The sequence below is a fragment of the Tiliqua scincoides genome, chromosome 2, assembly GCF_035046505.1.
Source record: "Tiliqua scincoides isolate rTilSci1 chromosome 2, rTilSci1.hap2, whole genome shotgun sequence".
NCBI lineage: Eukaryota > Metazoa > Chordata > Lepidosauria > Squamata > Scincidae > Tiliqua > Tiliqua scincoides.
In genome coordinates, this window is record NC_089822.1 from 80,576,280 (window position 1) to 80,603,884 (window position 27,605).

The 27,605-nt window shown below is 43.1% G+C and overlaps 1 protein-coding gene across 2 annotated transcripts in view; it reads left to right on the forward strand.

The window, feature by feature from the left end:
• Nucleotides 1-27,605, forward strand: part of ADAMTSL1 (ADAMTS like 1) — a 301,635-nt gene that overhangs the window by 86,347 nt on the left and 187,683 nt on the right. The window lies entirely within an intron of this gene.

Below are 27,605 nucleotides of genomic sequence, written 5' to 3' on the forward strand. Positions count from 1 at the left end.
TCCATGGCAAGTTTTATTTTCTTAGGAAAGGTGTAGATAGGACTGGCAAGGAGATAGGAGAGTAGAGTAGAGTAGAGGTGGGGCATGAACCCCAATTTGAAGAGGTCCTGTCCAAGGTGGGTTGTGCCTACCTAATTTGAGATACTTGGTTCAAGTGGTGAGGAGAAGGTTTTTCAAGCACTTTTTCAAGCACTCCGCTTTTGAATAATTGACTCATTTCTAGCTGGAACCCATCTGTAACCCTTTAGTGCAGTGGTTTTCACACTCTCACTGAGAGTTTGCACCCCTGTAAGTTCTTACGGGGGTGGGGAGGAGGCAGCGATGCTATCCCCAGGACTGCATCACTAACAGGACTGAAGGGACAGGAATGTACTCACTAGTCCTGCAGCAGCCATCCTGGGGTGCGGGGAGCCCTGCCTGAGCGTCTGCAGGGCTCCCCAGCTCATCAGAAGTGAAAGTGAAGCAATCACGCACTGCCTCTGCAAAACTGGAAGGGGAGCGCGATTGCAGCCCTGTTAGCTGCCTCCTCCCTGCCTCCCAGCTGCCTCCGCCCCTTAAGGGGGCAGAGACCAGGGCCTTCAGGCTGGGGCGTCATAACGCCCCAGTTTGACAACCACTGCTTTAGTGATTTTTTAAAAATCTATCTTGGTGGCTTTTTAATGTTTATGTTGGCTTCTACGAGTGTGTTTTGAAATGTCCTGAAAAAGAAGCTTCTCTAAGGCAATCCTTTTTACATTTCAGTATGTTCCCGTTTATCCGTACCTCGCAAATTAATTTACCAGTTTATAGTTGCTGGTGTTTGAAAATGGTCTTTAACTTTCTAACAATGTATTTTTCCAGGTATTCTTATTCCACCTTTCTACCTCTGAAGAGGCACTCAAGGCAGCTCATAACATTTTAAAAAGTACATACAATAATGAACTCGCAGGCCAGCACTGGTCTCTATGTCACTGGTGTTATAAGCTCCCTTGGCTTGGGCACTACTTTTAGTCAATCCAGCTCCACTGAAGAAGAAGTATTATTATTATTATTATTATTATTATTATTATTATTATTATTATTAACAGTATTTATATACCGCTTTTCAACAAAAAGTTCACAAAGCGGTTTACAGAGAAAAATCAAATAACTAATGGCTCCCTGTCCCAAAAGGGCTCACAATCTAAAAAGATGCAAAAGAACACCAGCAGGCAGCCACTAGAAAAGACACTGCTAGGGTGAGGAGGGCCAGTTACTCTCTATGTAAATACTAGGTCTGTCATTGATACTGGTGCTATGTTATGGATTTCCCACATTAGCCGCAGTCTGACTACATAGGGATGTGCTGAAGCTTGCTGAAAATTTTCTCTTGTTTTATAGGAACTCTTTTGGCTTCCCTTAAACGTTCTCCAATGTTTCTCCTTAGAAAAAACCATGAAATTTGGAGAATTCCACTTTGTGTGAAATTTTGGTGCCAGTGCTAGTTCAGTGTTCCCATTGGACCCTCAAAAGCAGAGTATCCCTGTTATCATCAGTACTGGAAAGAGCTCTAAGGTGGGAATGTGACTGCAAAGCTTTCCCATGAAGAAGGAATCCCTACTATTGCTAGGATCTGTCTGCCCACCTCACAGAAAATGGTTCTTCACTTCATTCAGTGAAGGCAAATGTAAGAATTTGTAGGGACAATCTGCTGTTACCAGATAAGATATCAGGACCATTTTTGATACTTCCTAACCTTCAGACAGAAACTTTTGACTGCCTGAGGAAAGGACCATACAGTTGGAGGAGGATTCAAACCATTTTTCCTCTTGGCTTTAGAACAGTGGGTCCCAAACTGGTGTGTCATGACTCACCAGCAGGGAAGCACTTGTCCCTGCCCCTTTAAGGGGCGGGGAGGGGGGAAAGCAGCAACACAGTCTCCAAGGTCACACTGCATTGGGGGGGGGAGAGATTTCACACTTACCAGAGGAAGTGCCAGTCTCTCGGGGGCAGGGGGTGAGCCCTGCAGATGCCTTTGCAGGGCTCTCCAAGCCTCTGTTACAGTAAAAAAAAAAAAAAAAAACATTTCTGGCTTTAAAATGAAAACAGGAAGTGGTTTTCAATTGTGTTTTTTCTTACTATTATAGAATCTTGGGTAGCCCTGCGGAGGGAGCCCTGCACTCCCTCTGGTAAGTGTGAAAACCCCCTCCTTCCCATCAGCAGCACGATCCTAGGGATTGCATTGCTCCCATAGCCCCTCCCAGCACAAACTTACAGTGCTCCCAACTCCCTTGTAGGAGTTTGGAAGCATGCTTTAGAACAGTGTTTTCCAAACTGTGGGTCGGGACAAATTAGGTGGGTCACAAGCCAATTTCAGGTGGGTCCCCATTCATCTCAATATGTTTTTTTAATATGTTAGACTTGATGCTATAGTGGTATGTGACTGCATTTGGGGAAATGTTACAGAACTGTACTTTTAACAGGCTATTCTGTATATGCTTTTAACAATGTTAGTAAATGGGACTTACTTCTGGTAAGTATAGGTAGGATTACAGCCTAGGATAGTTAAAAGTTGTCCTGCTCAATGATGTCACTTCCAGTCATTACATCACTTCCGGAGGGTCCTGACAGATTTTCATTCTAAAAAGTGGGTCCCTAAAAGTGGGTGCTAAAAGTTTGAGAACCTCTGCTTCAGAGGATACTCCCTATGAAATTGTTAGGGCAGCAGTAGCATCCAGTATGCTATCAGAGTGAGCCTAGGTTGTGTTCCCTACAGTTGTGATGCAATCTGTAGACACTTGGTGATGCCATATATCATCATCACCAACTTTCTGGGTTGCTGAACTCCTTGCTGCACAAAGCTCGGCTTTGAGCTGCACAACCCCACAGCTTATGGGGGAAAGTGGCATTGGGGTGTTGCAATACAGAGTTTTGCCCCAGGATCCACAGCAACTTCGTGTTGGCGCTGTATTCCACCCAATGAATGTCATTAATTTCATTAATTAATGCCATTAGTTTCTTTATGAAGTTCACAGAAGTCGACCACTGTAGTTCTCCAACCACCTTTCTTTTGAAATTTCAGTCTGGCAACCCTGAAGGAATACAGTAGTCAACTTGGTATCTGCAGGTGATCTGTTCCCAGACTCCCTGCAGATACTGTTACCCATGGATATTGGGGTCCATGTTAGAAACGTTTTTTAAAAAGTTCTACAAAGCGTTCTAACCTTAGGGCAGCCATTTTGTGTGCTGTGAATGGTCCACAGGTGTGGCACAGGAATTTGGGGGAAGGTCATTTATTAGTAGGCCCAATAAGGGGATGTGAGCCCTCACTGGCAGCATGGTGTGCCTTGTCAGTTGTCAAAAACCTGATGGTGTGCCTTGGCAGTTTTAGTGTCTTGTCAGTGTGCCGTGAGATGAAAAAGATTGAAAATCACTGCCTTAGGACCACAAACGGTGCCGGCTGCCGAGCAGTCTGAGGCACTCCTGGAAGCCACTTCCAAGTCCTGCTGAGGCCCACAAACCCCTCCCTTGGCCCTGGCATGCCTCAGAATGAATAGTGGGAGTTTTTCCCAATCACCTGCACCAAGGCCCAACCCAGAAGTGGCATCCAGGAGCACCAGAGACTATCTCCTGCCACCCACAGTCAAATCTGCAAATGCCAAAACCGCAGGTGGCAACGGACCACTGTATTGGCATCAATTTATGGTACAGGATTTCAGGTTGCTTTGTGTCATATGTTGGCTCTAAAATATGCATATGGCTGGTACTGATACCACCATTGCCAATTGAAATTTGACTACAGATGTCAATAACTGAGCAATGAGAAAGGAAAATTCCCAAGATGTTGTTTAAATACTTGTGTGCTTTCAGTAGAATTGAAGTAACTTTTCTAATGCTTGGAAAAAGAATGCTAAACTAGATAGACCTTGATCCAGCAAGGCAGTTCTTCTGTATGTAATTAATACATGCATTTACACTTTCTATCATTATTATAATACATAGTGGAATTACTTCATCTCAACCTCTGATTAGTGCCTCTGATTCCTCAAGCTTTGGGGCCAAACGTGAATCCAGACTGGCTCACTGAACTTAAAAAAAAATGTATCCAAACAGTTCTGAACTTTACTTAGCTCCAATCCAAGTTTCACAGCTCTGCCCATCTATAATCCTGCTTAATTCCTGACATTTTATTAGCATTTAAACTGATTTTCCTTTCTGCGTCTTTGGGTTGTTTTTCCCCTTCATGTTCTTTGTCTCCAGTGTTGTATTCTGACCTGGCATGCATCTTTATTGTTGTGGGAGATGTTTAAGCTGAATGGAATGTGATATACAACACAGCCTCACTTATCTCAGCTTCTTAATTAACTGAAACAGGGACATGTCTCTTGATTTCATCAGAGGACATAATGGCCTTTCTGAAAAGTTAGCTTTGTATAGTCAGGGATCCCTCTTGTTGGCTGTGTTGCAATTTATTAGTCCCTGATGGACTCCAGGGAACTGTGTGTTTAATTTTTCCCCCTTTTATTTGGCTAAAGTGCCTTAGTTTAGGACGAGATGTGAAACTGGAGAGTTCACTAGTACCAGACCTCAACGAACAAGCTGTTTGCAGATCATATTGGATTGAAGCTGGACTGTCTTTAGATCCAACTGCAGGACACACCTTTCTGAGAAAAACTTCCCTCAGAAACATGCTAATAAATAACACCCATTATTAAAGCATTCCAATATATTTTCAAACACTTTTACATAAGGAGGAATGGAACCTAGCAGTGGCATGTGTTGTGGGTCCTTGTAATGCTTCAGTTTGGAGAGTGGCATTTATTTGCTTGTTGCTTATGCAAGAGTCATATAAGATGTGCTTCAGTGTTATAATAAAAACAAAAACAAAAAGAAGGAACAGGGTTCAGCAACAATGGCCGCAAATCTAACTAAGTTTCCAGCACTGAGGTAAGGGTAATGCAACTCTGAGGTAAAGGAACAGACATTTCCTTACCTTGAGGAAGCCTCTGTGACTGCCACCCAACTGCAGGATGCAGCACATGCCCCACTGTCACAGCTATGTCAGGGCTGGAAAGTTGGTTAGGATTTGGGCCAATGTTGCATATCCTAAACCTCACCTTCAACTATTAAAGGTTCAAACAGGCCAATCCCCTGCCTCTTTTTTTGCTGCTGCTGCTGTTTTCCTTCCTAACTGTTACATTGGCCACTGTATGCTTAGTCTGCATCAGGCTGCTTTGTGGGGGAGGAGTTACCTTTTTCTTTTAATATACTTTTTTTTTTAATAAGGTCTATGTACTTCTGAATACCTTGGCTGTTCCCTGAGAAACCACTACAGTATTAGCACCATAACACTGCTTCCTTTAGCACTGATTTATTAAAGTGCTCTTTGTCCTGTCTCTGACTGGTAGCCAGTGGAAGCCAGGCATTCTGTGTACTGTGGGACCAATCACCACCAGTGATGTTTCCTATAATGATGTTTTGCACAGCATTGGGCATTTGGGGAATGTATCCTCTGCACTACTGAACTTTATTTGGGGTGACCCTGCTTTTGCCTGAAATCTGATAGGCACTAATGGTGGGTGCCCTGCCCTCCCTCATCCCAGGAGATAGGTCCACATCCTCTTGTTACTCTTCCTGGTCTCTCTCATTCACTGTCCTCCCCTCCACCATCTCAGTCCACCCCCTTTCTTCCCCACTTGCCTCTTCCAGCTTACATTTCCTTTCAGCTTTTGTCCTTTCCCTCTGTTTGACTCTTCCTCTTTCAAATTCTGCTTTTCCTCTATGCCTCCTTCATCTTCTCTGCTGGCTCTTTCAGTTTCCCTGGGCTCCTCCCCGTTTCTCCTTCCCCCTTGCCTACACACCCCCTTTATAGGCAGATGCCTCTTCCTAGCTGTTACTGCTGGGAGCTGATGAGTAGCTAGCATGTTATCAGCAGACTGGGCTGTGGAGGCACACAGTGATGAACAGGGGCAGGGAAGGGCAAAAAGAGGTCAAGATGGGGGTAGGGATGGGCAGATTGGGGTGGCAACTGGTGCAGGGAGGGGGGGATCGGGTCCGGGAAAGTTCAGCAGCAGCGGTGGCTGCCAAATACTTTTCCCCTTCCCAGACCCAATCCTGTGGCATAGGAAGAGGAGAAACAATAAGAATGAGCTCTAATTAGTATTATCCCTGTATTGCAACTGAGGCTGAAAGACAGTGGTTTGCCTAAGGTCATGTAGTAAGAATTCATGACAGAGGAAAGATTTATATTGGGGTAAGATCTGATTCAGTCTCAATCTCTTTGTTGCTACACTATACCATGCAATATTAAGGCAACTCCTTATATTTTTATATTATGTCAATATTCCAGCTTGAGTCAAAACTCGATACCAAGGAACTCTTTATAATTCTGTCTCCAGCCTCATTTCTAGAGATGGAATTCTAGAATCCCTGGTCTACCTTCCTCAGGGAACTACATTTTGAAAATCATATGTGCTGTTTCAGTGCGTCCAGTTGTCACAGAGTGCATTTGCAGGGAGCGTCAGCTGGAAGAGACCATTGTGGGCTGTAGACGCTGCAAGGTTGGCTTCCCACTTTGAGCCCAGATGCATCTCAGCAAAATGTTTTTGGCTTGTTCCATGGACACTTTTCGTGACCCTGCTTATGTCCTACAGGCCTGAATCAGAAGAGCAAGAACGTGTCCAAGTGTGCAACATAAATTACTTTGTTTCAGAGATAATGGGCACTGAGTTAAGCTCTCGTATTCAGTCCCATAATACTGTTCTTCTCCACTTGAAGGATTGACATAGTATAACAAACCTTGTTCCAAAATTTAAAAAAAAAAATGGAAAGAAAGGGCTCTTAGCCAAGAAGAATCATTGAAGGAAAATTCCCGGGGCCAGGCCCAATTTTTCTTTCTCCCACTTTGTCCTGGACAGCATCCCTAACACATGGGCTGTGGCACAGCACAACTCCAGTTCAATGCTGAGTTTTTAACACCACTATTAGCAAAAAACAAAACAAAAAACCCAAAGAAGTTTTAAAAGCCAAAAACTTAGTTTGTGATTATGTACGTGCTTCCATCAGAAGATACAGTACACAGTGACATGACCTGAAATACAGACAGGGAATAGAAATTTCTATCATACCCACACTTCCGGAGTAATTCTCAAATCTCCTAGACCCACCTGAGGCTCGGATCCAGCTAACAAATTGGTGCAAGGGGAGCCACTATCCTTTGTCACAGCACTACAGTGCCAGAGACGAATGCATTCTTCTTATGGGAAGGGAAGATGAGGGTCCCTATGAGTCTGAGGCAAACTGTAAATGATGGGGACATTCCAAGTTCAGAACTCCAGCTGTCTTTTTCTTTATGAAAACTCAGTCACGATGGTGATTTGAACTGGGGCTGTGATGTGGGGGAGAGAAAGTTTTACTGTTCCTTTTTGTACCAATTCACTGAATTAACTCTCTTCCCCCCCCCCCCAGCTGCTGTTGGCCATGGAGGGGAGAACTTAAGGACACAATTAATAGCACCTTTGAGAAAGGGAGAATTGGATTGGGGTTATGATGTGGAATAAAGGGTTAAACCCTTATCCCCATGCATGACCCTGAACCAGATTAGGAGCCCAATGGCTACTTTGGGAACTCCAAACACAAAGCCTTCCCCATTATGACTAGTTTCACCCTCAATTGCATTGTATCTTATGCATGTTTTGGGCCCATGGGAACAGGAAAAACTTGCCTATAAGCATGCTGCCAAGTCTTATAGAATTGCTGAAGGTGACTAGCCAGTCAAACATGATAGGGCTAGATGGTTCAGCTTTGCTTGCTGGCTATTGGATTGCCAGTTATTCATTATGCTGGCACCATTCCGTTCACTACTGCAGCTAAAGATAGATTGGCTCAAGTTACCATCCACATATAGTCCAAGGGAGCAGACTTGCAGATGTCTGTTTTCAGCCAACACTGAATTAGTCGAAGTGAAACAACAAGAGCTCAGTACTGGAGCATATGCATTGCACGCAGAAGAGGCCCCAGGTTAAATTTCAGGCATCTCCCTTCAAAAGGTTCCTTCTTCTTGGATAACAGCAGTGCTGGGGAAACTTACAGAGCAGTAGCATCACATCATGATTTTTGTAGTACAGGTGGGACTTCAGTATCTGCAGGGGGTCCATTCCTGGGCCCCCCCATACCAAAACCCGCGAATAATGAAATCTGTGTGTTGCAGTCCATAGGGGCTCTAGACACAACTGGAACTTTGTTCCAGGTGTCCAGAGTTGTTCTGAGGCCCGTAGAGCTCTCTGGAAGTGGAGGTCTTTAAACACCTCCGGAGGGCTTTCCAAGGCCCATAGAGGCCGCATGCAGTCTCTGTGGGCCTCAGAAATGTTCCCAGACTTCGCTGAAATGAGGTTCCAGTCGTGTCTGAGAGATTCAGTGGATCCTCAGCTGTGGGTTTGGGACCCATGGTGAGCCAAATCTGTAAGTCCCGAATCAGCATATACAGAGGACTCATCTATATTAAGTGTTGTTAGGGGAACAAGAGAAGTTGTTGTTGCTTTACGTGGCAGCCATTCAGTTCAGAGAGCATATAGTTCTGGCCTGATTATGAAGCTAACTGTAACAGGCTGTGGTACAGGTATGGTCACTTAATGATGGAGATATGTTCTCCGAACCTTAATGTTAAGCAATTTAATTCAGAAGCTACTTCCTGTTTTTGGAAGCAAACAGAAACCAAAAACTAGAAGTAGGTTTCAGAGGCTTCTGCGAGACATTCTGAGGTGCTTGGAGACCCAGCACAACCCACAACAGGCCTTTGGGGCCTCCTAATAACAACACCAACACAAAGGTGAGGAATGTTCAGCTACTGTACAATAAACTGACAACATGGCATCATATATGCAGTCTGTCATTGGTCTGAACATTGCTAAGCGATGCATACCTGCATATGCAAGCGTTTATAGAAGAGTCAGTGCCTAGGTTCCATGGTTAAACTTACTCTCTGCTTCCTGTGCAGGGTGACCTCCCTGTCCAGCAGAAGGCAGATACACACTGGAAGGGCTAGAGCAGGGGTTTCCAAACCCTGGCCCGGGGGCCAGATGCGGCCCGCGAAGTGCCTCTATCCGGCCCACAGCCAGCCTCTGATCCCCTGAGAGTCTCTGGCCCAGTTGACCAAACACAACCGGAGTTGTGCTTGTGGAGTAGGGGAATGGGAGTCCATTTAAGTTTGTGTGTTTTATTTCGCGTCGACTCAAGCGGTGGCGCAGGAGCTGCGGCAGAGGCTTCTACCTCCCTCCATGCATCAGCGCATCTGGATGCGCCAATTTGGCTCCCGCTCACAGAGGCACAAATGTGCTTTACGGCTCGTTTGCGACCCTCCAGGGCCACCTATGCCAGCATAACTGCCGGTTAGGATTGCGCCCTTAGTTTCAAAATTATCAGATGATCGTTACATCCAGCATAAACAGCCCCCATTGGCTTCTTAAGGAAAAGGTACCAAGTACTGTTAGATATTCCACAACTGTAGCTCTTTTGATTCTACCACCAGAACTAATCCCTGATCTGTTATTTGGGACCAGCACTGATCAGCATAAGCATTGTGTGGCTTGCAGGTGTTAGGTGTGTTCAGTTAAAAACTCTTTGTCCAAAAGTGTCCTAAGAGCCTGACTGTAATATTGCTTCAATTCACAGCATGAGCAGATTCCAAAATTGCATCATTTACTCCCAGCCTACAGTTACAAAACCTCCCTGAGGCATGGATTTTCATGGATATGGAAAAATACACTCTGCAGGCATCACAGCTGTATAGTAAGCATGGGGCCTAAGGCAACTCTCATAGCAGACTATATATCTATCAACAAATATGCTGATACCACCAGTGACTATACAATGTATCCTGTCTGAGAGAGGTGGGACTAGGTTTTTCAAGGATGTGCTTGACACTTACATTGTCAAAAAGCTCATGAAAGCAAAATTTAAATACTAGCTTATTGTCAGAGCTACAGCGAACTGCTTTGACAGTAAGCTAGCATTTAACCATTAAGCTACCAACTACCCATTAACAAGAAAAGATACATTGAACTCCAGTTTTTTTTTTTTTTTCCGCTGTGGAATTTAAAATAAAGCTGTTTGTTTGTTTAGAAGATTTTTATACCACTTTTCCCCAAGTGAAAAGGCTGGCACTCAAGGTGGTTTACAACAAGGTTAAAAATATTTAATAAAGCATAGATAAAAACAAAACTTAAAATAACAATGACCAAAAGCAGCAGATTAAAATATGAAAGCATCAGGCAAATAGCAGAAAAATAAGTTGGATAAAAAGTTTGTGTGGAATATATAAACCTGTCTAGCTTTGATTACTCCAAAAGTCACATAAACAGTGTGTTTGTATAGTTTTTTTTTATCCTACTCCTTCCTCTGAGGAGCTCAGGGTGACATACGTGGTTCCTCCCAAACCCCTGTGAGGTAGGTTAGGTGGACAGGTAGTGACTGACTCAAGGGCATCTAGGGAGCATCATGGCCAAGCAGAAATTTGAACATGGGTCTCTTCAGCCTTCATCCGAGTACTATACCACACTAGGAGATCAATCCTGGAAGACCCTTCCGGCCTTAAGAATCCTCCAGACATGGGGTCAACACTTGGTTGAGTCAAATCCACAGGTGCCAAACCTGCAGATAAGGAAGGGTCCACTCCATACATATTTATGAAGGGATGATATTCAATCATGTGAATCCTCCATCTGCGAGCTGAAGTGATATAGGCTCTATAGATGGCTTATATAGATAACTGTGCTTATAGTTAAGGACATCTGCAAGAAGGATCTGAAGGCCTTAGGGATGGACCTCAACAAGTGGGAAACCCTGGCCTCTGAGCGGCCCGCTTGGAGGCAGGCTGTGCAGCATGGCCTTTCCCAGTTTGAAGAGACACTTGGCCTGCAGTCTGAGGCAAAGAGGCAAAGAAGGAAGGCCCATAGCCAGGGAGACAGGCCAGGGACAGACTGCACTTGCTCCCGGTGTGGAAGGGATTGTCACTCCCGAATTGGCCTTCTCAGCCACACTAGACGCTGTTCCAGAACCACCTTTCAGAGCGCGATACCATAGTCTCTAGAGACTGAAGGTTGCCAATACAATACAAAGTTATTGATAACTTGTCTTTATCTATCTATCTATCTATCTATCTATCTATCTATCTATCTATCTATCTATCTATCTATCTATCTATCTATCTATCTATCTATCTATCTATCTATCGTTATAGATAACAATTGTCTTTAAAAGAATCATTAGGGCCTATTCAACTTTTTGGTTCCAATGCAGACACAGTGCATCCCTGAGGTAAGGGAACAGATGTTCCCTTTTTTTGAGGAGACCTCTGTGACTGTTCCCCCATTGCAGGATGTGTCACACGCCCCACTGGCATAGCGGCATCACTGCTGGAAAGTTGGATCGGCCTGGGCCTTTAGATCCCTTTTGTTAACACTATTGTTTTTCACTCCTCAAACTGCAAAACTTCCCAGAAAGTTGAGATGCATCATACGTTCCAGTAGCCAATATTCCACCAGCCAGCAAAGTCTGCTAAGAACTTCAGCTAGCAAACTACACAAAAGCCATGAAAGAAGGGTAGTTTAAATATATATATTTATATCTCCAAGGAGCATACTTACAACAATATGAAGGGAAGGGCAAAAGTTCATTGTACAAATATTCTATTGTGGTTAGCACCTTTCAGATGTGAAAACCTGTGTTAGCATAAAAAGTTACTGTAAACCTATATGATGTTCATGAATCCAACATTCAAGAACATATGTTTGATCTCTTGCCTAACTAAGTTGTTTCTTCATTATGTGGCTTGGGCCATGCTACGGATGTGCCTTCTGCCTACAACTTAGTCTCCAAGGTAATCATACAAAGAGTAAAAGTTGGCTTACTTCCTCAATGAATCATTATTAAGTATGCATTTGTGAGCTCTCTCTGTTCAGGACCCCTTCTGAATGATAACATAGTTAAATTTATATCCCTCTTTTAATCCATATTTGTTTGATGTTGCTTAGTGGTGCAGGGATACAAGTAGCTGAGTGACATATTTATGAGGCTTTGTGCAATTATAAGTTCTCGTGGCAAAGCCCCTGCTTTACGTATGACCACCCACCAGCTTAGCATAAAATCAACACAGACTTCTGGCTACATTCAGAATAAGAAAAGCCAGTTCCATGTGTAGTATTTTGGAGTCAGAAGCAGCTGTCTTTAACTTTGTAGGAGGATGGAGAGGTATCACTTTAAAAATGTGCTGTTGAACTTATTCAGTATTTACAAGACGACAACACACAAGCACTTGCATGTTTATGGCAATTTCACTCTTTATTTTCCTAATAATTTTTTAAAATAAAGGATAATTGCAGGACAAAAAATGTCATTACATTATCCTGCTAGCATCTCACTAAACAGTAATTATTCCAGTAGGCCACCAAATTAGCCCATCTCCACAGTTTGTCCAGGAGCATTAGCAGGATGGAAAGGGGCAGAAGTGGGGGTGGGGGGAGGGTAGATCAGGTCTAGGAAGGGAGTGGGTTCAGCAGCTTCAGCAGTTTTACAAATCAACAGGAAGTTGCCTTTTGGGGGGGGGGGTTCTCAGTGTCAGTCTGAGCCCAGCAGAGGTCATGGGCAAATGCGCATGGCCTCTGCCAGACACAGAAGACCCTCCGGAGGCAAGGGGACCCAGTCTACAGGTAAATGAATCTGCGGATACAGGGTTCCCCTGTATTATATAAAATGCCATTTTTGTTAAATGCCTGAACTCTTGAATAACCACATGCAAGATGTCTATTTTTATCTGTTCTGAGTTGTCAGAATCAGTGTGGTATCAATTGCTCTCTGTAGCTATGAAATAATTTTGGAAAATTGTATTTCTTGTAGGGCATAGCAGGACAGAGGGATTGAACTGCCTTGGTGCTACTTGTGGTTGGGATCATGGCTTAACTATCCACTGACCTCAAGCACAGCTACCCAGAAACCTTCTAAAGTAATGTCGCCTTGCAATGGCGCAGAGGGTGAGTTGACCCCTGCATGTCATGGCTGTCAGCTAGCTGGCCCCACTTTCTCAGGAGGTTGGGGCAGTAGCATGACTGAAAGGGATACGTTTGGCCGTGGAGGCAGCTGGGTTCAAATTGAGCTGGGTGGCTGGCGTGGGTGGTCACTCCTAGAAGAGCAGCAACCAAGGAAAAGGCGGTGCAGCTCAAACTAGACCAGAGATTTGTCTCTCGCCCTTTCCTGATCTGGATGGAACCTGGGGAGAACCCTGGCCTTCAGAGGGGACAACAGAGCCACCCCACATGGGCCTGTGGGCCCAGGGAGTCCCGTCCCTGATGGCACCCCTCAGGGCTTGGCACAAGTCCCTACCAGCCCCCATGGGGGGGGGCACAGCAGTGTCCAGGGACCTCCCGCAAATAGCTCCAAACAAGGGTGCTCCCCCAACATCCTGGGCCAGCCTGTGGCAATAGGGCCAAGTCTAGTTGGCCTGTCTGAGGGCCGAGAGCCTGAGCCTAGAGTGAGTACTGGGCTGATGGGGTTACCCTACCCCATTGCTCCACCCCAGCTGGAGTTGCTTGGGGGAAGCCTTGCCAAGACCTTCCAGCACTCAGGCCACAGAGAAAGCCAACTGACCCTGTGTCTAGGGTGAGAAGTAACTCTTGTTGAACCCCACAGGTGAACTCTGTGAAATAACAGGGGACCTGGGATGAATGTAAAGGCACTTACTGGATTAAGCAAGGTATGCACAACTACCACCAGGTTGGTGTTTCTGTTCAGGGGCCAGGGACACTGTAAGGAGGGGCAATCGCATCACAGAGATTCCCTTTTGAGACCCCATTTCTTTCTGACCTGGGGCCACAGGTCCACGGACATCACAAGTACCTAAAAATAATGACTTTAAAAGAGAAAAAAAAATGGGTATGCTCCCGTTCTCCTGCTTCTTTTCTATCTAGTGTGGTGAGGCACTGAAGAAATTCAGCCATGAGAGGACAACTTTATAGGACCACCTATTGGGGAAGCCAGTGGCCCTAAATTAGGGACTCATGGTGGGTGCTAATCTGAAGAGGCCCAGGGATGTCACCCATTGCGGTCCATCTGGTAACCATCCTGATCCTGCTGGTTCCCTTGTCTAGGAAACACTCTGGTCCCTAAACCTGGTTGTAGTTCTGCATGAATGTCCATTATCCTCCAGTAATGAAGGTAGGGGAGTCTGTTTCAGGGGGGTTCACTATAAAAGCCCATCCTGGTGGCTTGAACCATATTCTTGCTTCCTGCACTGTTTGCCAGTTACGCTGCTACAGCTCTTCATCAGAAACTGGGCCTCCAGCTCTTCATGGTGCATGGTGTAATTGGTACCTCAGAGTTCTGATGTAGTAACCATCTGTGACATTTTTCTTGTGCGCTGAAGAAGGAACACAGCCATAACATTCCTAATCAACTTCAGAAACTGTAACTTTAGCTGGAGGCGCTATGCCTGGGAAACTGACTTTTTTCCATCTATTTGAAAGGTTGAGTTTTCTTTTAGCGGAACAAAGCTCTATGAGAATAAATTGACACAGGAATAATTTCGCTATCTGGGGTGGGAGAGGAGAAGAACATAACATGAAAGAAGAAGCAATAGGTTACTCAAATGTATCTGGGAAACATATTCTGGCTGCTGAACTGCCAAGGTCTACAACGGCCTCTTTCTTCTCCTAATTCTGCCTTTCTTTTAATATATCATCTTACACCTTCATTTGAAATCATAGTTGTCATTTTTCATCACGCTGCCACAATCATCACCACCAGCAGCACCAAAGTCCAGGCTTCAGGTGCACTGAGCATTTGTCAAAACGCTCACTTTCTAACTCTGCTTTATGCAGGTCACACCTTCTAGCATTAAAAGTAATAGACATAGTTAAAATCTAGATTTATTTTTTAAGAGGTTAAAAAAATTAATTTCAGGGGTTACACCTGTACATGGTTATGCCTGCTCAGTGTTGCAGTCTTAACATGTGTTACTTTTTTTTAAAGAAAAGAACAAATTCCTCTTCCTTGTTGTATGAGAATGGTACATAAACAAAGGTGAAAAGGTCAGTCATATCAGCACCCTTTCCCACCTTCCCTTTCATGCATTGACTGAATTCTTGTAGGGGGAGTGAAGCCAAAGACCTGGCTATGCCTCCTAACCTCTGCTCATTTAGTAGAAGAAGCTGAGAGTAGTACTGTACCCTCATAAAGGTGAATGTTCAAGTGCGATCCAGGACTGCATAGACTTCCCAATTATGTGAAAGAACCTATATGCACCTAGTCTTTCTTTCCCCTAATTGTGCAGAGATTGGGAATAAAATTCCAGACATGAATGGCTCCCTTTTCAAGCGTTCAGTCAATGTGTAGAAGATAGTGTGACATAGGGCTTATGAAACCTACATCTCACAAGACCGTTTCTCACATGTGACCATTCCATCATTACAAACATGCAGCTAGTAGGGTTGCAACCTAGTGAGTGTAGTTTGAAATCTGTGGCTGATCTAGGAGACAAATCAACCACAGCATTCCCTACACTGATCCTGTTTTTCAACCCCATCCCCTCTGCAATACAAGTTATGTTATTTGATCTATCTGTGCGTGTACACCCCCACCTTTCCCCTGCCAAAACAAATGCCCACGGCAGATTACAAAGTTTTATAAAAATAAACATAAAAGCATACAATAAAGCATTCAAAACTAATATCATAGAAAAAGAAAAAGAGTTGCATGTGGCAAACAGTACACAATATACACACAGGAGGCCAACCACCAAAACAATCATCCAAACACTTGCAAAAATTTAAAAAAATAAATTAGACCTTGTCAAAAAGCTGTTAGGGAAGGGCTAGTTCTTAAATCCCTAGGAAGGGAATTCTATAACTATGGTGGCACTACAGAGAAAGCTCACCCATGCACCTCCAGCCCTCTAACCTGAATCAGAAGAGCAGCCAGTGTAGCTGCCAGAAAAGCAGTCCAATAGAATCAATCTTTTGAGCACTGGTAACCACTTCTCAATACTGTGAAATGTGAAACTGCAAGCATCACATATGCTTCACTTGTTGACTTCTGCCTCCATCCCCTTCCCTCTCTTTTTTCCCTTGCATACATTTTGAGATTATAAGCCCCTTGGGATGGGGACCTGACTTTTTTACTCCACGCATAGTGCCATGTACATTGATGGCACTATATATTAATTAAAAATAATATCCTAAGTCTCCTACTTATATCCTGATTCAATTCCAGAGGTTTGTCTGGAAGTTGGACTGGATGTAAGTTGGAAAAGCACCATCATTCCTCCAAGAAAACAGAAAAACAGATGCAGTCACCTGCATGAAAGCACCAACGCAGCTGTCCATAAGTTGGGATGTCCATAAGTCAGACATCCATAACTCAGGAGCCGAATGTAAATGTTGAACAGCTGCAATGACTATAGCAACGCTAAATGCTTCTCTATATATATTCGCACATGCAATTTTTTTTAAAGCCATAGCACTGGCAAACCATCGAAACATGTCTCAATCATTCCTTCGGTTCATTCCAACTTGTTGTCACAACCATCGGACAGTTCCAATACCAGGTTTCTAGAGTCCTTGTGGCAAATCCTTATGCTGGGTCTCCTGTGGCTGAAACCTTTTATCACCTGGTCCTTCGACGTTGCAAGCTCTATTCTGGTTTGACTTGCAGTTACTTTCTTTCATGGGAATACTGCTTTGCAGCACAATGCAGTAGAGAGCAATATTTTTAATGCTATATTCAGCATGTTTGCTATATTCCCATAAGGCTCTGAATTAGAAGCAAATGCACCTTTGTACATTGTGCATTATTATGAGCTAAAAGTACTCACATTTTGAAATACAGTATTTGGGCCGGTCAGTTTCTTTTTATTCACTTTTGTAACACCCATTACTATTACTCTTTACATGTTTTCAGGCTGCATTCAGAACAAGAAAACTAGGGTTGCAGCTGAAAAAAATATTTTTGGGTTACTTACTGGCTCCCTTGCCATGATGGTATTATTCCTCACATACCTAGATCTTGAATGTATAGCTTCCTTTTGTGTTTTCTGGAGTAAATGGAGAACCAAGATCTGTATTTGTCATTTTAACACAAAAGTTGTGTTGTCTGCCATAAATGAACTCGGTTGGAATCATCCAATTCATATTTCCAATGTCCCTATCCATTCTAATCTGAACCCATTGCTTTGATATTAGATGTGTCTGAGATGTGTCCTATAAAGAGTCTTCTTCTTAGCTCTGTCTCTGTTCCCAGTTTGGTGACTACTGTATTGCTTCTGAAACATCAGTTTCACAGAAATCAGAAGGCTTAAATAAACTGCCTCTCATGGCTTAGTATGATGTCATTTCTTCTTTTCTTTCCCCACTTGTAATTTAAGGAATTTTTCCTCATTTCTTGGTTTCATTTTTTCCCTATCATGTGGATACTAATGGAAAGCTCATTAGGAAACTTACTTTATATACTGAACTTGTAATGAAAGCTGAAACCAACCGATTAAGGATTCGTTTTGTGTTGAGTTGCAGCTGTGGGCAAGAGGCGTTGATGAGTTTCAGAAAAGACACGCTGAAATCTCATCCTCCGACTTACAATGTTTGAGGGTGAAAGGGTCAGGCATTAAAAATAAAGATAACCACTAAGTTCCTCATAGGTTAAACATCCACAGAGACTTAAGGATGTAAATTATTACATCAAAGGGCAGGCTGTACTGCTACTTGCATCTGAAGCAGCTGCTGTGGCTGTATGCAGATACATGACCTTGTGGTCAAGAGAGCAGCTGTAGAGGAATTCACCTTATATTTAAAAAGTTATGAAAACAATGTTATGTTTTGAAAAAAAAAGTTTCAGGTAAATTAGTATACTTTTTAAGGGCAACTACTAGTTGGGTCACTAGGGTTCGCATCACCTGTGTAGGAGGCCAGTGTGTCACCCCTATCACAGTGGGCAGGGCAATGCCCTGGGTGGTAGGTATGGTGATGTACCATTGCCCTGCCCCTGCTGAGTTTTTTTGGCTATAACTTTTGGTAGAACAGAGATATTTCAACATGGTTGGTTTCACTGCCTTCTGCATGAAATTATGTATCAATTGATATATAACATGATGGGATTATTCAAAAATATAAAATTTAAAAAATTTTGGCAAGTAGTGGTGTCACCACCCTGTGCGCATCACCTAGTGTGACCTGCACCCCCCCTAGCAACACCACTGGCAACTACTAAGCCCTTTATAATAGCAGAAGCATTCAAAATATGAGGGTGTTGTTATAGTCATTACAGCTTTCAGCAGAAGGCCAGTGCTGATAAATTTATTGACTGTACATGGTGGGCAAGTGGGATCAATCTCTGCTGCCCCACCATAGGGCCCATCACACATTGCCTTCCTTCCTCCCTGCTCCCTCCCTCCCTCCTGCACGCCTCCTACCCACCCTCTCTCTGCCTCCCCGGCACGCCTCCTCCCCGCTCTCTCCCCCGCTTTCTGAGGAAAACTGTGGTCTCTGAGGAAGCTCACCAAGGTTGTGGGTTTCAGCAGGTTTCAGTTTTTAGCTTCTTATTCCAGTCTTTTTAGTCTCGACTTTTATTTGATATTTAGCTTCTGTTTTAATCCTTAGCTATTTTAGCTTCAAGTGTTTTTAGTTTTAGTTTTTAGTTTTAGTTTAGTTTTCAGAGTTTTTATCTTGGTTTTAGTTTTAGCTTTTTTAGGCTGAGTTTTAGTTGATTTTAGTTTTCAGTTTTTAACTTCATTTTAGTGTTGGTGATAGTTAGCCCCCCCCCCTTTTAGGAGTGGTTTAAGCTTTTAAAAAAGCTTCTAAATGCCCAAAAATACATCCATAAATAATTGTTTTCTATAAGCCATAGATTCAAATGTTGATAGAGTTATAAAGTCCTCAGTTCATTGTAGAATAATGGACAGGCAGTTATCTTTCCTCTGCTCGTAGGAACTAGTGAAGATTTTTGCATAATATGAATAAATAGATTAATTTTTTTCCTCCTCATATTCCACTCAACCTTTCCACTACATATTCTTGCTGTCGAAACAGCAAGAGTGCTCCGCTGGTCTTTAAAATGGATAGGCAGTTCCTTCTCGGTACCTCTCCGACAAGTTTCGTTTTAGCGTGAAGCACATTGGAAGTCTTGACAGTTATTCTCGTCTTTCCTGCTCTTAAATACTGTACTCAGCGGTTGCTTCACATATGCCAGCCATTGAAGGCCTCTTGAAAATGTCAGCTAGCCTTATTCGCAGTGTGGACATAGCAGCTTACTGCTAGCTTCCGGCCTTCATGACTTCATGCTATCTCTTCTGGCATTACTGTATGATTCAGCAAGGCTGCTCATGTTCTAGTATAGCAGGAGTGGCGCACCCATGAGGCGACCTGATGCAGCTTGTGTCTGAGCAGTTGGAGGAGTGGTAAATTCAGGGCGCCCTTCACTCTGAGTCTGCTGCTGCCTCCCTCCAGCCCACCACAGAAGCAAGCTGCATTGATCTGCTTCCCAGTCACTTGAGCAGGAAGCAGATCAGCCACATGCGTCACATGTGGTTTTCAAATGTGGAAGTTTGGCACAGGGCAATTAATGTTTGACTGTCTCTTTTTTGCTACTGTGTCTATGTGTGTCTTTAACATGAATTTTATTAAACAAATTTTCTTTTATGAAAGTAAGGTAAAGATTACAGTTAAAGAGATAACTTTTCTATGTACACACATGTAGGTGCTTAGAAAAGTATTGAATGTTCAAAGAATAATAACTGCATAGTGAGAGAGAAGAGTGTGGTTTGCATTAAAATATCAATATGGCTGTGAATTACAACAACTGTAGCAAATAAGGAATGTACACATTTGTATCCAAGAGATATGGTTGAACTTTTTTCCCCAACTGAGCAATAGAAATCTTGGCACTGGCATAAAAGGGTTGCAATGGTGACTTGTGAGAAAACTGCTCCTGTGCCATATTTCACAAAAAAGATGAAGGCCACATTTTTTACCTCAAAGCTAGGGCAAAATTTATAGACAAATAAAATTAATTGCAGTTTATTAATTGTGGTAAGAGGAAAGCTCAGACTCATAGTTACTCTCTTACTACAGGTTGAGACTAATTATTCGCATGGGTTCCGTTCGAAGCACTCACGCGGTTTTAAAAAAACACACTATAGCAAATCAATTTAAAAAACAAAGTTTCTTTGCTCCAGTGATTGAAAAACAGCCTTGCTGACCTTTTGATTCTAAGATAAGAGTCATTAAGAAGACAATCCATCAGCACTTCACTCAGCCCCTCCCTTCACCAATGCAAAATGATCACCTTTCTTTTATGTGCTGGGGGAAGAGAGGGGTCTGCAGGAGAGAGAAGGATTGATGGATTGTTAGCCTGCTGCCCCCCCCTCTCATTAAAGAGGCTGTTGTTAAAGGACTGTTCAGTTTTTAAAACTGATTTTAAAGGGATGCATTTTTCCCTTCTCCAGGGATCAGCACATTCTTTTTCATTTGCAGGGGGCCATTCATGTTGAGTCAAATCCGTGTATAAAAAATCCATGTATAAATAGGCTGGACCTGTATTTGTTTTCCACATTCTAGAGGTAAACATTGCTATTAGCAGTACAGGTCGTCCCTCATAATCCGATAGGGTTCCATTCTAGAACCCTTCATGAATAAAAAAAAATCAATGGATAAAAAATCAGTGGAAAAATAGATTTAAAGACCTATTTCCAGGTTTCTTGCCCCTCCATTGCTCCTAATGGAATAAGGTCATGCTTTGACATCTGCAGGGGTTTGATTCTGGGACTCCCTGCTGAAATCATAAAATGGGTTTTTAAAAAGCAGTTTTAAAAAGTTAAAAAGTGCATCCCTTTACAACTGTGGTTTAAAAACAGTTTTTCTTACTGTTGTAGAGAGGCAATCAGCAATTAGAAATGCAAAGGACTCCCTGCCTTTGCCTGGCTCAGCTGAAGAATGGAATGATTGCTTGCATGACTGTTGCTCTACAACAGTAAGAAAAGCAAGTTTTTAAAACTGTAATTTTAAAGAGATGCATTTTTCCCCTTCTCCAGGGATCAGCACATTCATTCTCATTTGCAGTGGACATTCATGTTGAGCCAAATCCGTATATAAAAAATCCGTGTATAACAAGGTTGGAGCTGTAGTTTCTGGGGCTCAAGCTAGGCTCAAAATAGGTTTGTCTCACCTGATCCCTGGAAGCCTGTCCAAGCTGTAATCACAACACAGGGAATGAAGTCCTGATTCCACAGACCTACAAAATTGAGGGTCAGAAAAGTTTTTCCCAAACTTTATGGTGGTTTGATATGAATTTGGGGTGCCGATTCCAAAAATGGCCTCCCTTTTTTCCTATCACATCTAGTTTTGGAGATATAGTATAGCCTTATTAGTGAATGGTTCAAGCAGCTTCCTCATGAGGAAGCCATGGTGTAGGCTTCCTTATGAGGAAGCTGCTTGAACCATTCACTAAAGAGGCTACACCGTGTCTCCAAATCTAGATGTGATAGGACAAAACGGATGCCATTTTTGGAATCAGCACCCCAAATATACCCAGGAATTGGTGTAATGTTTAAGGAAGCAAAATGTATGTTACCCTGTGTTATCAGTGCCAGATGATTTTGTAACACTCATATTCATTCGTGGGTTAGCATGCAGTGCTGGCACTGGACACCCAGGGCCCAATCCTATCCAATTTTCCAGGGTTGGTGCAGTGGTGTCAGTGGGATGTGAGCTGCATCCTTTGGTGGGGAGGCAGTCACAGAAACCTTCTCAAGATAAGGGAACATTTGTTCCCTTATCTCCAAGCTGCATTGCGGCTGCACCAGTACTGGAAAGTTGGATAGGATTGGGCCCCCAGTCAGATACTCTTAAAAATCCTCCATGCAACTTTCCTTAGACAAAATCTGCATCTGATTGTGCAGCCAGTCGCTTTCAAACTGTGATTTCTGTGACCATGGCAACCCAATTTTTTTTTTACCCTGGCAATCCCCTTTTTACCCACCAATTCAAAATTTGAACATAAAAGGCTGCCTTTCAATATGACCATTGATCCTTCTGGGTCATTTATGTCAACCAGATGGACAGTTTAGCTTCTGTTTTGGGAATGGTGTGTTCTGTTATTCTCCTCCCCAAGCATAACTGTGCATTTTGAACAGCTCAGATTATTTAACCTCTAATAAACCTATTTTAGAAAGAATTAACTACTAGATCAGTCAGGCTAGTTTCTCACTGTTTTGCACTTAGATTTTTAAAAATACTCAGATTTAATGAAAAGCAATAAACTCCATCTACATTGCAAATAAATAGTGACAATTGTTTTCCTTTGAAACAGTTAGTAAGCATCTGAATAACTGTATCCCAGTCTCTAACTCTTTCTCTCCTCTCTCATTCTGCTCATGCAATCTTTCCTTTGTAACATGTAGATCAATTTGGGATACAAGATTTCCAAATTATCCTCCAGCATTTTGCTGACACCTGGGTTCAGGGTGAAACAACTGAATTGGTTTTCCCAAGGGTACAGACTAATTATCTGATTGCAGCAACAGAAGGCCTCCTTTGGCACTACTGCTGACAATAAGGATGCACTCCAGTGGGATGTCTGTTTGAATCTGGCCAGAGGACCATTTTCTATCAACAAAAGGAGCTCTGTGTGTTTAACAGCGAATGTACGTGCCTTGCAGATGGAACGGCCTGAGTGGTGATACTCAAATATGTCATGAAGTCATTGCCACTGACAAAGAATCACAGACACTATATTGTGAAGCAAGGCCTAGCTTATAAAGACCCTTGCTGTTTAGTAATTTGCCATCTGGAAGTTAGCAAAGACTGGAGGGTAGGCTTTATGCATATTTATTCTAACTTCTTGAGTTGATTGTGCCATCCTGAAAATAGTTGGAGCAAGGATGCCTTTACCTTTTTCTGACTTGACTCATATAACTATGTAGTAAATTCTTGACTCTCTTTGATGTGTATATTTCCCTCTTTTGGAAAACCTGGTAACATTTACCTGGAAAGACCAAATCAGCTAAATATTCAGGAGATCAGCATGACTCACAGGGGAGGATATCAGCCTATATTTCAGTAGCAGCTGACTGCATCAGAGTTGTTATATAATATATCAGACTTCTAGTCATATGCATTGTGCTTGCTTCTCAGTGCTAAACTGCCGTATAAACTGAATATCATCATACTGAACATCAAAGCCAAGTTCATTTTTTGCTCTGTTAAAGGACGGTTTCATGAAACAGGCAGTAGATAGTCTTCTTTACAAAGGAAGGAAATGTGGATGGCATGCCTGAGTAAAACAGAGTTGAGAGCATAATGAAAATAATAGGATTTCCTTTTCTTGCTCATGCTATACCGTTGTGATTCATTGAGGTATATTTCTTTTTTGCAGGGGTGCCGATCAGGGAGCACAGTGTGCAATCCTTCCTGCCCCATATAAATGATGAGGGAACTGCAGACTGTGATTATTTCTTGGGCACACTTACATTTCTCACACTGTTGCTATAGTTAAATAGGCCTATTACTTAGCCTCAGTGACTAAGAACAGAGCTGATTACATGAAACATCCAGATTAGATGAGTCCTTGTCCATGGTTTCTCAGAGTTCTCACATGCCACAACTACTGTCTTAGCTCATGGAAATCTGAGCTTCCAGGCAGAAGCTGCAATTGAGTATGTCATGCAGTGGCATAGCTAAGGGGGTGCAGGGGGTAGCAGTTGCACTGGACATCAAGCTTTAGGGGGGCAACAAGCTGAGCTTAACACTAGTGACCAAAATTGTGAAAATCTTGGTATTTATGAATATTACCATCATGTTATATATCATTGGAAAGGTAATTTAATGCAGTACACAGTGAAACAAACAGCATTGGAATATCTTTAATCTATCAAAAGTTATGACCAATTAACCATAAAATGAAAACACAACTGCCTTATGGAACAAAAAGTGGATTTTCTTAACTCACAACTGACCTATGAAACTCATTGTTCTTAGAGGCAATGACATGTTATTATGTTATTGACATGTTGCAATGACATGTTATTATGATACAACATGAAACCAATAAGGTGTTAATATGAGTGCATGTATTTCTCATTTCATTTCATTTCCATTCAGTTACCCCTGCTAACTGGTTACAAAGGCACTTTTTCAAGTGGTGCCCCTCTTATATTTAGCAAGGGGAGAATAACCGTTCCACTTCACCCCAGCACAGTGTCTCTGACCAATAACGGGCATACTTTTTATTTATTTACTTAATTAAATTTGATTTTCTCTGGGGAGGGGGGCTACAAATCTTCTTTGACCCCAGGTAGCAGATAGATGCCTTAGCTATGCCACTGACTGGGAGAGGTGGCAGAGCAAGTGCGTGGCAAGCTGCTTAGGTGAGGAGGTGGGTTCCTCCCAATTTTCACTTTTTAAAAAGCTGGGGCGTGATGTCACTTCCTGTTGAGACATCACTTCCGGGGCAACATTTTGAGCTTGGCACCGGGCTACATGATCATTAGCTACGCCGCTGATGTCATGTGAAACCTATGGAATTGTTTGACGATTCATCTTTGTCGGTTTCACCCACATCACTCAAAAAGTACCACCTTCGTGACTGACACCCACTGCCAGCAGTTTGGTTCCCTTCTTGTGGGGCTCCTAGAACTTCAGCCACTGTTTGCTAACATATACATGTGGGACGTCAGTATCCACTGATTTGGCCTCAATGATTCTGGGGTCCACTTTTAAATGCCTTGTAACAAGGGGGAAAAAGTGCCAAAATCCCATTTCCTACCTTTACACTGTTAAACCACGCCGGTTTAACAGTGGGGTTAAAGAACAGTTTTAAAGAACAGTGGGGGGGTGTGTGATGCAGGGAGTGGCATTACAGACCTGTGCCCCAAAGCACCACAGGGCACCACAGAATGCATTAGTATAGATGCTGTATCATGCTATATCAATGAATGTGGTGTAGCGTCTATATTGATGCATTCTGCGACGACAGTGGAGGGGCAAGGAATCTGGAAGCAGGTATTTAAAGATATTTTTCTACTGGTTTGATATCCACTGATTTTTTTGTTATCGACTGGGGGTTCTGCAACAGAACCCCAGTGGATAACCAGGCATGACCTTTGTGTATCTTGGTAAGTAAACAGTTAATTAGGTGGCTCCTTAACCCCATTAGAAATCTCAAGAAATTAGAGACAAATATGGTTATGACATAATGGGATTGAATCCTTGGTGCTGAAATGATCATGATTTGTGGTGAATTTTGACTATTCAAAAATCACAAGAACAACTTGGTATCATCCCCAGAGTGGAAAAGACAGAGCTTTTTTGTGTCCAAAGAAAGCAAGGCAGAAGTGGGCAGAGGAGGGGGAATAGCTCTTTTTTAATCTGCTCCATCTCCTGCTCTTTATCAAGGCAGTCCTTTCCCCTTTCTGCTTCCAGCTTTTTTGTCCCAACTCCATCCTTTCTCCCTTTTGTTTCTTTTCTTTCTAGGCATCTCATTTAATTTTTGAGCTAGTCAGAGGTCACCCCCACCACTGCTGAATTCCAACCCTGATGAGGGATATCCCTGTGTATGACTGGCACTGTCCTCATTGAGGGTCTCTGGACCCTTCCATGATTGTTGGAACTCCAAAGTTGGGTTTCCTTGCTCTGTACTCAGGGAGACTGGAATTTCTAACCACCCCACACCCCTGCATGCATTCTTTTTGCAATGACACTAATTTAAGGGGGTTTCAGGGAAACCTCTGTCCTGCTGAATTGTATACTGAAATTTTCCTTAAGCATATGGGTCTAAGAAGGAAGCAAGGCGATCTTAATCATCACATGGTGAATGGTGATGAATGATAGGATGAGGCAAAAAAGTGAGTCTGGTGAATCTGGACACTTATTGTGTTCTCAATGGAAACGTGTGATATTTAGGGCGCAATCTGAACCCACTTTGTAGCACCGACATAAGGGAAATGCAGCTCCGAGGTAAGGGAACAAACATTCCCTTATTTTGAGAGGCTTCCATGAGTACCACCCAACTGCAGGATGCAGCACATGTCCCATTGGGGCAGTTATGCCAGTGCCGGAAAGTTGGTTAGGATTTGGGCCTTAATCTTTCATTTTCTCTCAGTATTTCTGCTCAGAGCTTTAATGTTAAAGCATTCATAAGAAAGGGGGAACCCAGACTCCTGTGGGAATGCATAGGAATGCAACAAAGACTGGACACATATAGTTACTGTGCAAGTCCTATTCTTCTTGGTGAAGGTGGCACAAGAAATTGAATTAAATTTGATTTATTCAGTTTGATGCTCCCTTGGGGAGAATAAAAGATTCCAGACACTTGAGATTCCAGGCACTTTTTGATCCTTATGGAAGACGAAGTTGAATGAAAGGAAAATACGCAATTTTTTTTTTCAATTCTTCAAATAATCATAATCTGATGAAACATGCTTTTGTACACAGTCTGCAAAATACAGGTGTGTAGCATCATTTATCACTGCTGTGCACATATATAATTTTGTGGCTTTTCCCAAAATATACATCATAGAAGCCTACCAAGGACCAAACTCTCTCCTGTGTACATTATGGGGAAAAACTACAGTTAGCACATTTGTGCCATTTTTCAGTTGCAGTATTCATACATATTTTGACTTTGAAAGCAGTCCCCCTTCTCTAGTTCTTGTACCCCCCCCCCCACACACACAGGCACTGAGAAAATCAGAGAAGTAAATAAAGTTATTTTATATATATATAAAATTAAAACTTATTGGGAAAAGTTGGGATTTTCCCAATGAAGATGGAAATCCTTGTTCTGTTCCTTAGTGTATGTGAACATTGTTCGGTCTCCAATTATTTGATTCAATGACAATGTGCATAGACTCTAGAACACCCTACATTGAAGAATCCTACATTGAAGGGGGGCAAGAACCTCTGTAGCCAGAACACATGCAGCGAGGTGGAGGTGGAGCTTTTGCTCTTGCTCACGCGCGTGTACGCGCACGCTCTCTCTCTCTCTCTCTCTCACACACACACACACTCACACTCACACTCACACACACACAGGCGGGTGCCTTAGCAACAGAGGGGATTGCTTTAAAGAACCAGGGAGTGTTTGCTGAACCCCCCCCCCCCCAGATGGGACAGGCTATCCCAAAGCCTTACCACCAAGCAAAGCATGTGATTTACAGCCCAATCCTCTCCACACTTTCCTGGGAGTAAGCCCCATTGACTGGAATGGGGCTTACTTCCGAGTAGAAACACAAAGGGCTGGACTTTTAAAGGATCAGCATCCCACCTGTGAAAGAAGCGGGACAGCTGGCAACACGGAGGGCTCAGGAGCAGGAGGGGGAGGAGAGGGGATTGCATTAAAAAACCCAGGTAGTGTTTGCTGAATCCCCTCCCCAGATGATGCAGGTTCTTGGGAAGCCTTGGAGAGACAGGTGAGGGTGAGCAGAGAGCCAGACTGCAAGTCCCAGAATGTTCTGGGGCAGAGGAGTTTCCATGATGGTGGTTGGGAGTGTTGCAGGAGCGGCAGCAGCGAGGAGGAGGAGGAGGAGAAGAACCTGCAGTGCTGTTGGGAGGCCGCCTGGGACATAGAAGCTTCCCAAGCAAGCTCACCATTCCAACTGTGAAAGAAGCAGGACAGCT